This window comes from Poecilia latipinna, unplaced genomic scaffold (genome assembly GCF_001443285.1).
Source record: "Poecilia latipinna isolate Pla-1442-1.1 unplaced genomic scaffold, P_latipinna-1.0 Scaffold1799, whole genome shotgun sequence".
In the NCBI taxonomy this organism is placed as follows: domain Eukaryota; kingdom Metazoa; phylum Chordata; class Actinopteri; order Cyprinodontiformes; family Poeciliidae; genus Poecilia; species Poecilia latipinna.
Window position 1 is genome coordinate 11,514 of NW_015114415.1, and position 13,127 is coordinate 24,640.

Below are 13,127 nucleotides of genomic sequence, written 5' to 3' on the forward strand. Positions count from 1 at the left end.
TTTTTGCAGTGATTTAAGTTAGCTTCATCATGTTTTTACTAAGCATCATTAACTGACTGGTAAAATGTTTGGAGTTACTGCCACGCTCCGTTACTTCTGCTCTTAAAGCACAAGCTAGAGGCTAAGCATATATATATATATATATATATATATACTAGATTTGTGAGCAGATCCCCAGGAGGAAAGAACAGCTAAGTTAAAAGCGAAAACAAAGTGACAGAGCCGGAGAGCCTGGGGTCTGTAAGCAGTTTTTAGATCTGATGATGTGTGGATGCAGCAGCCAGGTATTTCTGGAGCAGGTGATGGATGAGCTACAGCTGTGACCCGACCCTCGCACTCCGGAGCTGCTTCTGTAATCAAGAACAACAGAGGAGGAAGCAGAAAGGAGAGAAACTGCTCATAGGCAGAGTCCACGACGTTACTACGTTATTCAGCAAAATGACGTAAGTTAAACTTTTTAAATTTTTTTGTTTTGTGCGGCTCAAGTCATTTCTTCATTATAGGTTTTAGTTGTTCTTCCGAGTAAAATCGCGTCACATACATACCGCGTCTGCGTTTGTGATACTTGAGTTTTATTGCTCCCAATCTTTCTTTACAACTATTACTCATGTCTCGTGTTTTTTATGCTTACTCTCGACTAATAAAAAAATCAGAATCAGGTAGGGTGAGTAGTGCCCACGGTAATGGTATGTTCTTGCACTGGGGGATTCAGACTATTTTTATTAATAAAAAAAACCCAATAAATAAATAACAGAACAGAGATATTCGCAGCACATATTCATAACATGAAGTATGTCACAAAAACAGAGTGTAAACATCGTACAAAAAAATATAAAAAAACAAATAAATAAAAAAAAATAAACTAAGAAATGTCAATCAGATTCTGAGTGAATACGTTTCGTATAGAAAAAACATGATTATTGTAACAGATTTCGTCCTACTCTAGAATCTGAGCTAGATGGGTTTTTTCAAGTGAGGTTTGATGCCACCTGTTGTTTTCCTGAGTCAGTCAGTAACGTAGTGAAGACATGAGACAAGACAAGACATTAACTTAATACAGTGGCACTACATGGTTGGAAAATACATTTTTATTAATTTTAAACAGATCAAACAAACCACCCCACTTTATGATACAGCACCACTTTACAATAAAAGTATTTCAGCAAAATTGATGATGAACTCAAAACATTTATCCAGCTTATTTTAAACAGGAAACATAAATGCATAAATACTAGTTTAAGCATTAATCTTCTCAGACATAAACATGAGATTGTGCGGATTATTTGTGGCAATTACAAATTACAAATCTGTCTCACTTAACACATCACGTCAACATAATATCCTATTACCTGATGATACTTGGTGCAATAAAAGCATATATCTGTTATAACTTCAACACCAGACATGCTGAAATATTTCTAGTATTCTCATGTCTTTGAGATATGAAAACATTTTCATCAAGCAGCAGCACTTCCAGTCACAAGCGCACGAACGTGAAAATGTCTGTTTTTCCATATCTTTTCCTTTTTCTTCTTCTTTCCATGTGATTTTCCGACCGGGGAACACATTTCAGTCCACCAAATTTGCCTCGCTCTAAGCCCTGCATGCACCATTATCCATAGTTTTATGATTTTCCGCGCCCCACTTTCAGACAGCAGGTTCCCCCACCTCGCCATCCAGCTTCGTCTGTTATGAAATCACAAGATCTGTTCGGTAATGTGTAGCGCGAGCCTTTTCGCTGATTTATTTTATGCCTAATGATAGATTTTCTTTCTCTCTCTCACTAAACGAAAAGCATGACGCTGGGATTAAACAGGCCTATCTTTGTCTCCTCTTGTTAATGTTAGGGAGAGTGGGGGGGAACACAAATCGCAGCTGTGTTTTGACAGAGAAAAAACTCATGTTTTAATCATGCTGAAGTAAAAAGAAAAGAAAAATCACTGTGAGGTTTCTACTGAGCTTTTAAACATGCAAAACATAATACTGATGCTTCTTGGCTGCAGATGATACCATGTTTCTGTCTGGCGGAGTTCATCCGACTGGTTTCATACGTGATTTTACCACATCATTAACGAGTCAACGAGGCTGAAAACGCCAGTAGCCTCAAACACACGCCGTACGCAGGGAGATAAATCAGGAACTATTCTTTCTTTAAGGGGATTCTCAATCACTATTTTCTAAGATTTTTCGAGGGAAACGTGTGTGGAAGTTTTATTATACTTTGAAGGTTTGCTTTTAATCCTTTTTTTTTTTTTATGCTTTTTGTCATTTCAAAAAAACCAAAAAGTTACCGGACATCCCTCTGCTTCTGTTTGCAAATTCCTGCAAGCTGTTTCAAATTCTGCCGCTGAATCGCTAAATACACATGCTCACTAAAAAGTTGAACATGTTGTACATAAATTATCCATTTCCCTATTTAAGTTGTTTATTAATTTTCATAAACTGGGAGTTCACTGTGGTGTGTTCGTGCTGGGTTGTACTGTAAATGTGGCTGAGTGCTCGTCACGGGAGTCTGCTGTTTGACTGGGACTCTGCGGGACGCCACGGCGTCCTCTGTGTCGAGGTTTCCGTACTTTTTGGTGTTTCTCGACGGGCCCGGTGGAGCCGGAGCCCAGCAGTCAGCCAGCGACACGTTCTGTTCGCTGTCATGTTGCATGGCCTGTTTGGTACTGAAGTGAGTGGCATTTTAAATGCTAATTGTTGACCGCACACTGTGCTGCTACAGCTTGACTAATAAAGACAGCAACACCACAGCAGCAGAAAATGTTCTATTGATGTGACTTTGTGGACTTTTAATATTCATGTTCGGCTTTTGTTCTTCTGTGTATTTAGCCAGCTAGAGAGGAGGAGCAGTAGCTGTGGAATTATGAAAATAAATTAGCTTAATGTCAACACAAAACCATTTTTTAATAAATAGTTTTTTGTGCTAGGATAAGGTGGTTTTCTGGCTGCATTGAAATTAGTTTATTTTGCAAAACTGCAATGAAAACACTTTTTTTTGCTTCAGATGAGTCATGTGATCAACAACCGGATGTTGCTACTGGCAGAAAAGACAAAGTAGACAGCAGGAAGCAGTGGCGGTTTCTGATATGGGCGGCATGAGCTAGCAACAGAAAGATGGTTCGCCCAGGGCGCCAAACAGACTAGGACCACCACTGGCAGGAAGTGGTAGGAGGATGATGGCACTGTGTGTTTTTTACGGGCCTTTCAGACTGAAGAAGGTTGGGAAATATTTGTTTTTGCTGCTTGGTGAACACAAACACCAAGCAGCTTTGAGTCACAGACAACCACCACTAAAGCTCAAACTAGTGAGGAAACAGTGTCACTTTAGTAACTCAGTGAATTCTTGATGCACCCTCAGCACCTCTCTCTAACTAGGCAGTTGCCATGTAAGTTTGCTAGTTTTTAATACTGTGGTTTAAACTTTGTGGGATACGACGGGAGCTAAAGACTTGACATGCTAAGTGATTCAAGTTAGTCTAAATATAATTTCAGCCGGCCTGAAAATAGCATGTACTAAAAGCTCAAATTACACTTACTGTCTTTGCTTTCGAGATAGAAACAAATATAAATCCCCGTTGACAAACTCTGAGGTGGCTCACGACGCACTAATTAAATGCGTCAAAGGCGTGTGGAAGAAATATTGGACGAAAACCTGTGGTGCATCTATTAAGCCCAGCAGAGTCTGACTTGCCGCTTGATAAAATGCTTTGAAATTTCTGTCACCTTGCAGGAAAAACATGGTGGCATTTAGCAGATAATCAGGGAGCTTTTAAGGCAGCTTTCCTGAAAACAGCTGCCAGACCTCCATCCCAAACGCTGCCATATCACCGAATTAACTACAGCATTACAGTAACAGCCATACAATACATGAGTACTTTACAATGATTGTGTTTTTGTTTGTTTTTAATGGTGGGTTTTTATATCAAACTGTTTCAAACAAAATGTAGCCTAAAGAGGAAATGAAAAGTTATGGCAACACGTAAAAGTGGATGTGGAGGTGAACTGTGTTCTGCTGGCCGGTCCACCAGCTCCTCATTATTGTCAAATTGTGAACAATAAAGGAAAGATCCCAAAAAAAGTTGTTCCTTTGTTTCTTATTTGACATTTTTAAGAAACTTTAACGTTCTCAGCACCACAGCTCTCATGTTTAATGACGATTTACCTTCATAACCTTAAGCTTATGAATCTTAACCTGACCTTAAACGTAAGCTACACATTAATAAGCTTTTAAATTATTTATCATTTTATCCACATTGAGCTTGAAAAGGGAGTTTTCCTTTCAACATACTGCAACAGGAAATGATGCCACGCATAACCAGGAAATAATCAGAATAGACAAGGAGAAACAAAGAGGAACAACAATCTGGGCAGCAGTATGTGTTTGTTGTAACCAGTGGGTTTCCAGTTTATGAATATGAATGTTTTTTATGTTAAATCCTGTTGCATTTAATGTTTTAATGAGGGGCCTTATACTCTCCTAAATGTATCTGTTTGTGATGGTACCAAAGCTGGCCATGTTACTTCTGTGTAATATTTTATTCAAAATTTTAATTTTTATCTTAAGGGGACATATTGTGAAAATTTCACATTTTGCAAATTTTTGTACTTCCATTTATATTTCTATTGGTTTAAAAAAAAAAAACAGCCCAAATGCTTAAAAAACACACACATCCAGAAACCACTTGCTGTGTTCTTGTTAATTGCGCAGGAAGCTCTACTTCTGCTTTTCAAAGATGTACAGTTTTATAATTGCTCATCTGTTCGCAGCCATTTGAGGGGGTGTTCGGTGGCCAGCAGTGGCTTATTTGGATTTAAAGTGACAAGAGCCCCTACAAAAAAGCTCAAAATAGGCAGAACTGGGGAGAATAAAGTTTCATTACTAAGAATGATTTGGTGCAAAAAATTGAATGAAGATGTTTTGTATAGACCTATCGCTACCTGTTCAGAAGCAGAATAGGTGAACATTAGCAAAAGACAAACAAATGGAAAAAAAAAACACTGTTAAAAATCTACAACACAGAACTAAAACGGAAACGGAATCAAACCAAACGATGCCCTCAGCGCACATTTGCACTCAAATAAATATAACGCCTCCGCTTGGATGGGCTGATGCGGTTCATCCTCTTAGTTAGCATGTGCCCTGTTTTTCTGGAGACAAGCCGCCATATTGTCAATCAAGACAAAGTTCTGAACAGGGCGGAGCCACAAAGAGTGAGAGCTGAGCAGCGAAAGTGAAAAAAAAAGTGGTTGGTTAAAAGGGTGTCAGTTATTTCGACCTATTACTACAGCTGTGACTACAGAATAGCAACTTACCACCATCAGGGTGTGAAAGTGTGTATAAATGGGTGAATGACTATAATAAAATATAGTTTAAAGCACTTGGTGGATCCTCTGGACTAGATAAAGCACTATACAAGTACAGGCCTCTTATTCTGAGGCTTTTGAGAGATATTGAGCTCTACTACTCAGGAGTTTGCTGAACCAAAGGAGATGAGTGGTTCCAAATGACTGTACTTGATGTAGAAGACATTTTTAAAAAGACCTTTTTACACTGAAGACTTGTAAAAAGACTCATACAAGTCTTGAGTTATCTGAAGACTTGTATGAGGTGAGCTGTGTATCTGACCAGGAGGTTTGCCTAGCAACTGTGAGGTGTCATGACACAAAAAAAGAGACGAAATGCTCAATGTTTTCTAGTGTGAACACATCTTCTCATTCCTCAGGAACAGCTGAATAAAAGTGAGTGGGCAACAGATATTTCGGGTTGTTTGTCTTGCAGGAAACGGTGGTAAAACGCAGCGTTATAGAAACGAAAATAAAACAGTTGCCTGGAAAATTGATTCTGCGGATTATTCTGGGAGAACATGTGACATCTTTCAACCTAATACCAGTGGAATAGGGCCAGACCACAACCAGAGAAATGTAAAATAAAAAAAAACGATAGACTGTTAACCTGAATCCAGTCAAAGGAGGATAATCTGCTGTCTCGGATAATTAGCACATCATTCTCTGTCCTAGACCTAATTCTGTCAAATACAGCTTCAAGCAGGGTGCAGAAAAAATGTGAGGATATCTAGCTTATTCCTCTGTGGAGCCTAAACAGAGATCACTGCTTACTTGAGATCCTCAAGGACACCGTTGTGTACTGTGTGCTTAACCTCTGTTGTTAAATATAATAAAGAATGCATCATTGTGAGGTGTATAGCCTGTGAGGGTGTGATCCATGAAGGAGAGACCATTATAAAAGCATCATAAATGAAAAGAGGCTGCAGATAACAGTCCCTAAACACCGCCGCCGCTCTCCTGCTATACATAATCACTAAAGAACTAGCACATTACAGAGCATCCAAACACAATGCAGCTCAAAAACTCACCCATTTAACCTTGACTTAACGCCGACTTCCACCTAGAGAGGATACATAGATATTAACAATGGCACCAAGCGCGGGTGAAGCAGTATGGAGTAGGACACTGCATCATTTACAGAAACAAATGTTTCAAGATCTTCTTTTTCAAACCACAGGGAGACGTCCATCTTTATCTGCGTGTTTTAGTACGTCTATCACATTCTAGCTTGGCTATTCTTTGATTTAGCGTGACTTTTCCTTCATCAACTCTTCTTAAGGAGGATACTTTCATAACCCAAGCCCCTCGTAGTTGTTAATATGTGTTTCCTTCTGGCCCCGACATACTTCATCCGAAGTGCCAAAATCAGACACGTGAAAAAAGTTGCGTCATTTCGTTCAACTACCGAACTCGACACCAAGCCCTGTTCCAACTATCTGGACAGAGCTCTGTCCGAAGTGGTGCGTTATTGGTCAGAAGTTTGTTTTTACGTGAAAATGTGCTGACAGCAATGTTCAGCTAGTCCTTTTCCACCATTGGATTTTTGTAACTGTGGGAGACATGAGTACTTTTGATGAACGTTTACCTGATGCGGTGAAGAACTATGTACATTTGTACGATTCTTCACGAAATAACTATTAAATTAATAAGACTAGTTAAGAGCTCCTGGATGAAAACTGCTCTGTCATTCACAGAGGAGACTAAAGGTTGCTGAAATGAGACGGATCACTATTTCTGAGGATTTTAGCTATGGGTCTGTCAGTGTGTTTAACTGTCTTTTCCCCACCAAAAATGGTGTGACATTAACTACAGAAGAACTACCGAACGAAATGCAGAGGGTCAGCTATGGGAACCAGAATATACTGACACTTTATTTATGTTCTCAACAGAAGGAGTTCTGCTCCTAAATGGAGAACAGGCTGGCCGACCCAGTTTTCCCTCATCAGATTGAGCAACTGTGGGAAGTTCTGAATGAAGTCCAATCCATGGAGTCCTACCACTCCACTTACAGGACACAGAGACTCTTCTAGCATGTCAGTCCCAGGTAACACTGCACACCTTCCAGGGACTTGTGGAGTCCATCTACAGGTCAGAGGTCAGGGATGTTCTGACAACAAAGAGGAGCTACTGCACAATGATGCAGGCAGTCATAATGTTATGCCTGATCAGTGTAATACCAGACCTTATAGTTAAACTTGGTTATCTTACAGTAACAACCTGATAAAGTGCAGGCTGTTGTGCCTTTCCACCATCTGTCCTTATCGTACTTTTAGGACCTTTTTTTGCCCCGCCCCCCCAAAGGGGGAGATTGGAGATCAGAGTTTCCCCCCCCCCCCCATGTTTTCAATCTAACTTCACCATAAACTGATACAAGCACAAGCAACCAAACTCGTTGGGAACTTGTGTGTGATTGCACTTGAGCTAGCTCAGATAACGGTATTTGATCGCCGATTGGCGCTAATTGCATGACTGTGCAGTGGGAGGCTGGCTTTGTGGGTTGGTGCCAGGACAACAAGCTCAGTGTGTGTGTGTGTGTGTGTGTGTGTGTGTGTGTGTGTCCGTCCCAGTGGCAGGCCATGCTGCAGCTGAATAACAGATGTTGGCTGACAGTCAGGGCCATTTGTCATTTATCTGTCTAAGCAAAACAGGTTGGAAGGTGTCACCCTAAGTCAATGTCAAAGGCTTCGATGGCAAGAAAGGCATCCAAACATTTTAATGCTGTTTAACCCTCTACCTGTCCTCTACGAGCCATGGACCAGTTTGACCTATTCTGTGTTTTCACTGCAGATACTTTCTGTGATCCTTATAAATTACCTGCTGTCATGTAGCTCTGAAGGTCTGTCTGGCTGAATTCAAGAACTCAGTTACGAAGAAATCTGCATGCTTTTCCTTTTTGGAACAGATTTGTTTAATGGTGTAGATTTTCTTATTTCATCTCCTGTCCAATTTCTGTACAGGGAAAGAAACTTTGACAGCTAAATTATGATAGTAAAATTGACTTTTTCTTTTCTTCCCCATCTGATACATTTCCCCCCCTTTTTCACACCTTCACTGTAACATTTTGAAAAATATCCCTGCCTGTTATCTTGATTCACGTCTGATGAAGTCTGATGGTTTTACCATTCTTCAGATTTCTCTTATTATGTTCTGTCACCTCCTGCAGAGAGCGAGCCAGGCTTTCTTTACCAGTGCACTTCTTTTTACCGTGTTTCCACAACGGTGAAATTTAACACAGCTGTGTAAGCAGATGAAACGGTACCATACCTGCAAATCGTAATCTTTTATTGGCGTAAAACGCAGTAAAATTAAACTCCATTCAGTTCCTATACATCTTCCAAATCTAATAAACATCTGTAGTGTCTGGAGGCAGTTTAGCAAATGCCTAATTGACCATTTTGCCAGGGGGAATAAAAAGCTTTGTTGTCTTATGACATTCTATCAAAAGTTTAACAATACATCCAGTTTATGAGACAAGCTAGTACATGATAGAACGGTGTGAGACAAGAAATGAGATGTGACAATATTTTAGGGAGCCCAACAATCTCTTTTTTTCTGCAAAGAGATTGTGTGTAAAGGTTTTAACTTGTACAAACCTCTAATCAGTGTAGACTATTTTAGGCTTGACCAGCCTACTGACACGTTCTGATAATTCCATTTTGGGTTTCACAATCAGAAATTCAAAAACCTAAACTGTGTTTAAAGTAATCTCTCTGCAGTTAAAGCTTGACCATTCTAAATGTTTTAGATTTTTAGCAAGATGTACAAAGCTGTGGTACAAGTTCCCTAAAAACTGAGCTAGCCCATTAGCGCTAACAGGAAGTTATGAAGCAGATGCTAATGTTAGCTGTGTTAGAAGCTAACGTTTAGCTAGCCTCGCAGTGCTTACAACCTGATTTTATCTTACTCTGTCAAAATTTCATTTTGTACTCGCACAGAGATTATTTTAAAAATTGCGGGAGCAGATGCCCTGTCAGCTTATCCTTCTCTACTGGCCCAGACTTTCACCAGCGTTGAAGTTTAGTCGTGTCACATTTTAGAAATCACTGCATTAAACCACAAGCAGGTTTATAAAATTAGCTTAGTTTATTAGCTGACAAAATGAATAGAAAAGCCTCTGGCTCATATGTGAAAACGCTGAGAATGAAACAAACAAATCTGCAAATATAAAAAAAGGGAAAGGACAATATGTGAGTTGTCATCATATAACCCATAATAACAGCAGTCAAACTGACCTATGTCAGATTTAACATTGGCATAAATAAGTGTGTTTTAATATCTGTCCTTGTTCCACAAGATCTCATTACAATCTCATGTACTATATTTCACTTTGTTCTCCGATGTTGGTTTAATAAATGTCTAGTACCTAATGACATACCTTGGGGTCGTTTTTCTGTGCAGGTCGTTTCTCGCGGAGGCTGTGTTCTGTGGGGACTGATGGCTTTTTTTATTTTAAGACAAGAGGACGACAACATTGTTCATGATGACAGCTCTCCATATTTCCCTCAGAACCACAGCGGCTCGGCTCGGCTATTTCTGACGGAGCCGAGCCCAAGGTCATCATCTGTACTCGCTCCGGTGCTCTCTCCCGGTTGCTTAGAGTGCACAAAGTGCAGCAGCCGAGGTGCTTACCTACATATGGATTATGTCCTCTGTCTCCCCCCGTACCGCCACACACAACGAGCCTAAGTTATTTTATGTGGCTGTCATAAAGCTGCCGGTGAATAACAGCCAAAGGAATCCCCGCTGAAAAACATAAAGGCGCCTGACATAAAAAAAAAAAAAAAGAAAGAAAAAGAGGAATGATGCACAGACCTGGAACGCCACATCATCCCTGCAGCTACACAAACGTAGCCCTTTACTGCTCCCGATCAGCCAAGCCCACGCTTTAAAAAAGACGGAACAATACTGCCACAGCCCCGGATAGTTGCCAAATGAATATTTACACAATTCAATCGCAGGAGACACGGGGCACAGATCACGTTGCACACAATTAACAAGAGGCAGGCCGTTTCCAGAGGGCCCGCGGGCGCTGAAGAGAAATGCACAGAGGTTCAAATGAGAAGGGTGTGAATATGGATTTGGCGTCATCATCCAAGGTGACACACAGTGAAAAAGAAAGCAAAAGAGTGAAAGAGCAGTAAAAATGAGGCTTCGTGGAGAATTAGGTTTGAAAAGAAAAAAAAAACCTTAATGAGAGAGAGAGAGAAAAAACAAAACAAAGGGAGAGGCAGACCTCAGCAACGCATCACAGCTGGGAATAGCTCACTTCCTGAGGCTTTCCAAACTCAGGAATATCTTGTATCTGAAATCCTTACTTTATTAAACTAGTGGAGTAATTAAGAGCAGAATAGTAGGAGAGGCAGCTCATTTAACTTTTTACCCAGATTGATCCACATGAGTAATTTTTATATAAGTAAATATCTTTAAAAATATTTTGAGAATTATTTTATATTATTTTACACTTTAAAGCTGCAGTAGGTAATTTTTATAAACTTTTTTTTTTTTTACATATTTGTTAAAACTGTCTCTTTGTCATGACAGTATAATACGAGCCAAATGCATAAAAAGCTAATCTGCTTTATGGCAGTGCTCCCAGTTCAAACTAGAAATAACCTATCAGAGCCAGGGGGCGGGGCTAAGCGCTGTTACCCTCCATCTCCCCTGCGCTCTGCTGCGCTGCAGCTAGCATAGCCTGATGTGATGCTCAGGCTAGTTAGCATGGCCACCAATGACGGCTAATAAATTATTTTTCTGCTATGGTAAATTGTTTATTGGAATTGCATAGAAAGGCATTAGCCAGGTTAGTCTGGAGGAATTGTGCCATTATTTCTTCTTGATTGGCACCCATTTCATCCTCGTACTGCATGGTTGGGTGGGTGGTCTCAGAGGATTTGGTATTCTAACTTCAATCTGGTTGAAGAGGAAGGATTTGCCCTCTCCAGGTGAGGAACAGAACAGACAGAAAGGGAGCAGCAATATTCAGATAGCACAATCTGGGAAAAGAAAGAAATGTTGACCAGGAGTACGCAGGCTTTCCATGCAGTTGGGTGATGAGTAATGACTAACGGTTGCTCCTCTTTCAAGTGCCTTCAACCCGGCCCAGTTTTTAATAAACCAAGCTTGAACTGAAGGGGTTTTTTTTTTGGTTTTTTAAAGAAAGAACACGGCATTAATTTCCAACTTTTATTTCCCCTCCAAATGTAACAATGATGTTTATGGCCAAACCCTTTCATTTTAGTTTCATCAGACCACAGGGCATGTCTACAAACATTAAAGTAGTTTATCACGGAGTGCATTTGGAAACTATAATGTGTGTTTCTTTATTAGAATAATGGCTCTCTGCTTCCTGAGTGACATTTTAGTCCTTTCGGTGAGAGAATTCACTGTGGATGATGACACTTTGTTACCGATCTGTTTCCAGTGTCTTCACAAAAACATTTGCTTGTGCTTTGAGGTTGATTTACACATTTTGCACCAGAGCACATTGATTTCTGGGACGCAGAAACTGACTAATTCCTGAACATTTCCATGCTGTTTATTTTACTATTAATACTTACACTTAAGTGAAAGATAAATCTGTCGTCTTCAGGTATCTGTACGTACCACTGTTACGACAACCAGTTTTGCTGGACGATAAATTGTCAGAAATTATCGCACTAAATTTAATGTTGTTTTGATAGTGGGTGATATGGACTTTTCCATTTTGTTCCTCTGAATTTTTAAAACTCTGCAACTTCCAATAACTCATGTAAATCTTGTTCCTAAGATGCACTAAAAGAAGTGTAACAATTAACCCAACAGCTCAGGATTAAGATCAAACTTCTACAGCTTACCCTCGACACACTAAAAAAAAAAAATGCTTTTCTTTCAATAAAGAAAAATCCATCCAGCTGTGTAGTGGAAACTTGTCAGAGCTCAGGAATATGATTTACCTAGCATCAGCAAAAATTATTAACTGTTGGTTAATGGAGTCGAGCAAGCGGGCCACGAGTGTTTGACCTGAACCGGCGGGGTGGCAGTTAGCCAGGAGGAATTGATAAATGCATTATAGATTACTTTTACATCAGCTTCTAAATGAACTGAAGTTGCTGAGTTACAGTTGTGTTCAAAGTAATAGAGGACAGATCGTTTATTGCCTTTGGTGGAAATTAAATGTTTCATCACAGATGAAGTTTAAAACAATAGCAGCGTAGAATTGAATCAGCGCGATCATTTAATTGGTGAACATGATCGAGTTGGATCCTAACTTAACAAAATGATATTAAAGAGACCGTATCACGCGTTTTCCAGGCACATTGCACAATCAAGTAACTATGTTTCCTTCATCAGTTCTTATCAAAAGGCTTTATATATCAAATATGACTTGAAAGAAATTTTACATTGTAATTTAACACCTTGAAATTTGACTACTGTCACTTTAAGAAACTCCTGCTGTTTCTGAAACTCCGCCTTCAGGAAGTCATCACAACATGGCTCCTCTTTCAACCCTTTAACAATGATTAACAGCTAGCTGAATGGTTGCCACAGGAGATTTGAGGATTTCTCAAACATGTCTGAAAGAATGTATAACATTATCTAAAGCTAAAAAATTATATTTTACACAGTACTGCCCCTTTAAGATGGATCGAAGACGCAGACATTAATCAGGAAAACAGCAGAACAAAACATCAATTCTATGATTGATGTTTTGATCAAAGCTACATATTCAAAAATAGTTCCGTTTGTATATTTCTTTTTGACTTGGTGAAGTAAAATGTTCAGAAATTTAAAAATGACCT

The 13,127-nt window shown here is 39.6% G+C and overlaps 1 long non-coding RNA gene across 1 annotated transcript; it reads left to right on the forward strand.

The window, feature by feature from the left end:
* Positions 1-347: 347 nt before the first annotated feature.
* Positions 348-10,806, forward strand: LOC106965304 (uncharacterized). The gene is made up of 3 exons (XR_001428604.1): positions 348-443; positions 7,239-7,393; positions 9,748-10,806. It is a non-coding gene; the product is annotated as an uncharacterized LOC106965304 (long non-coding RNA).
* Positions 10,807-13,127: the final 2,321 nt, after the last annotated feature.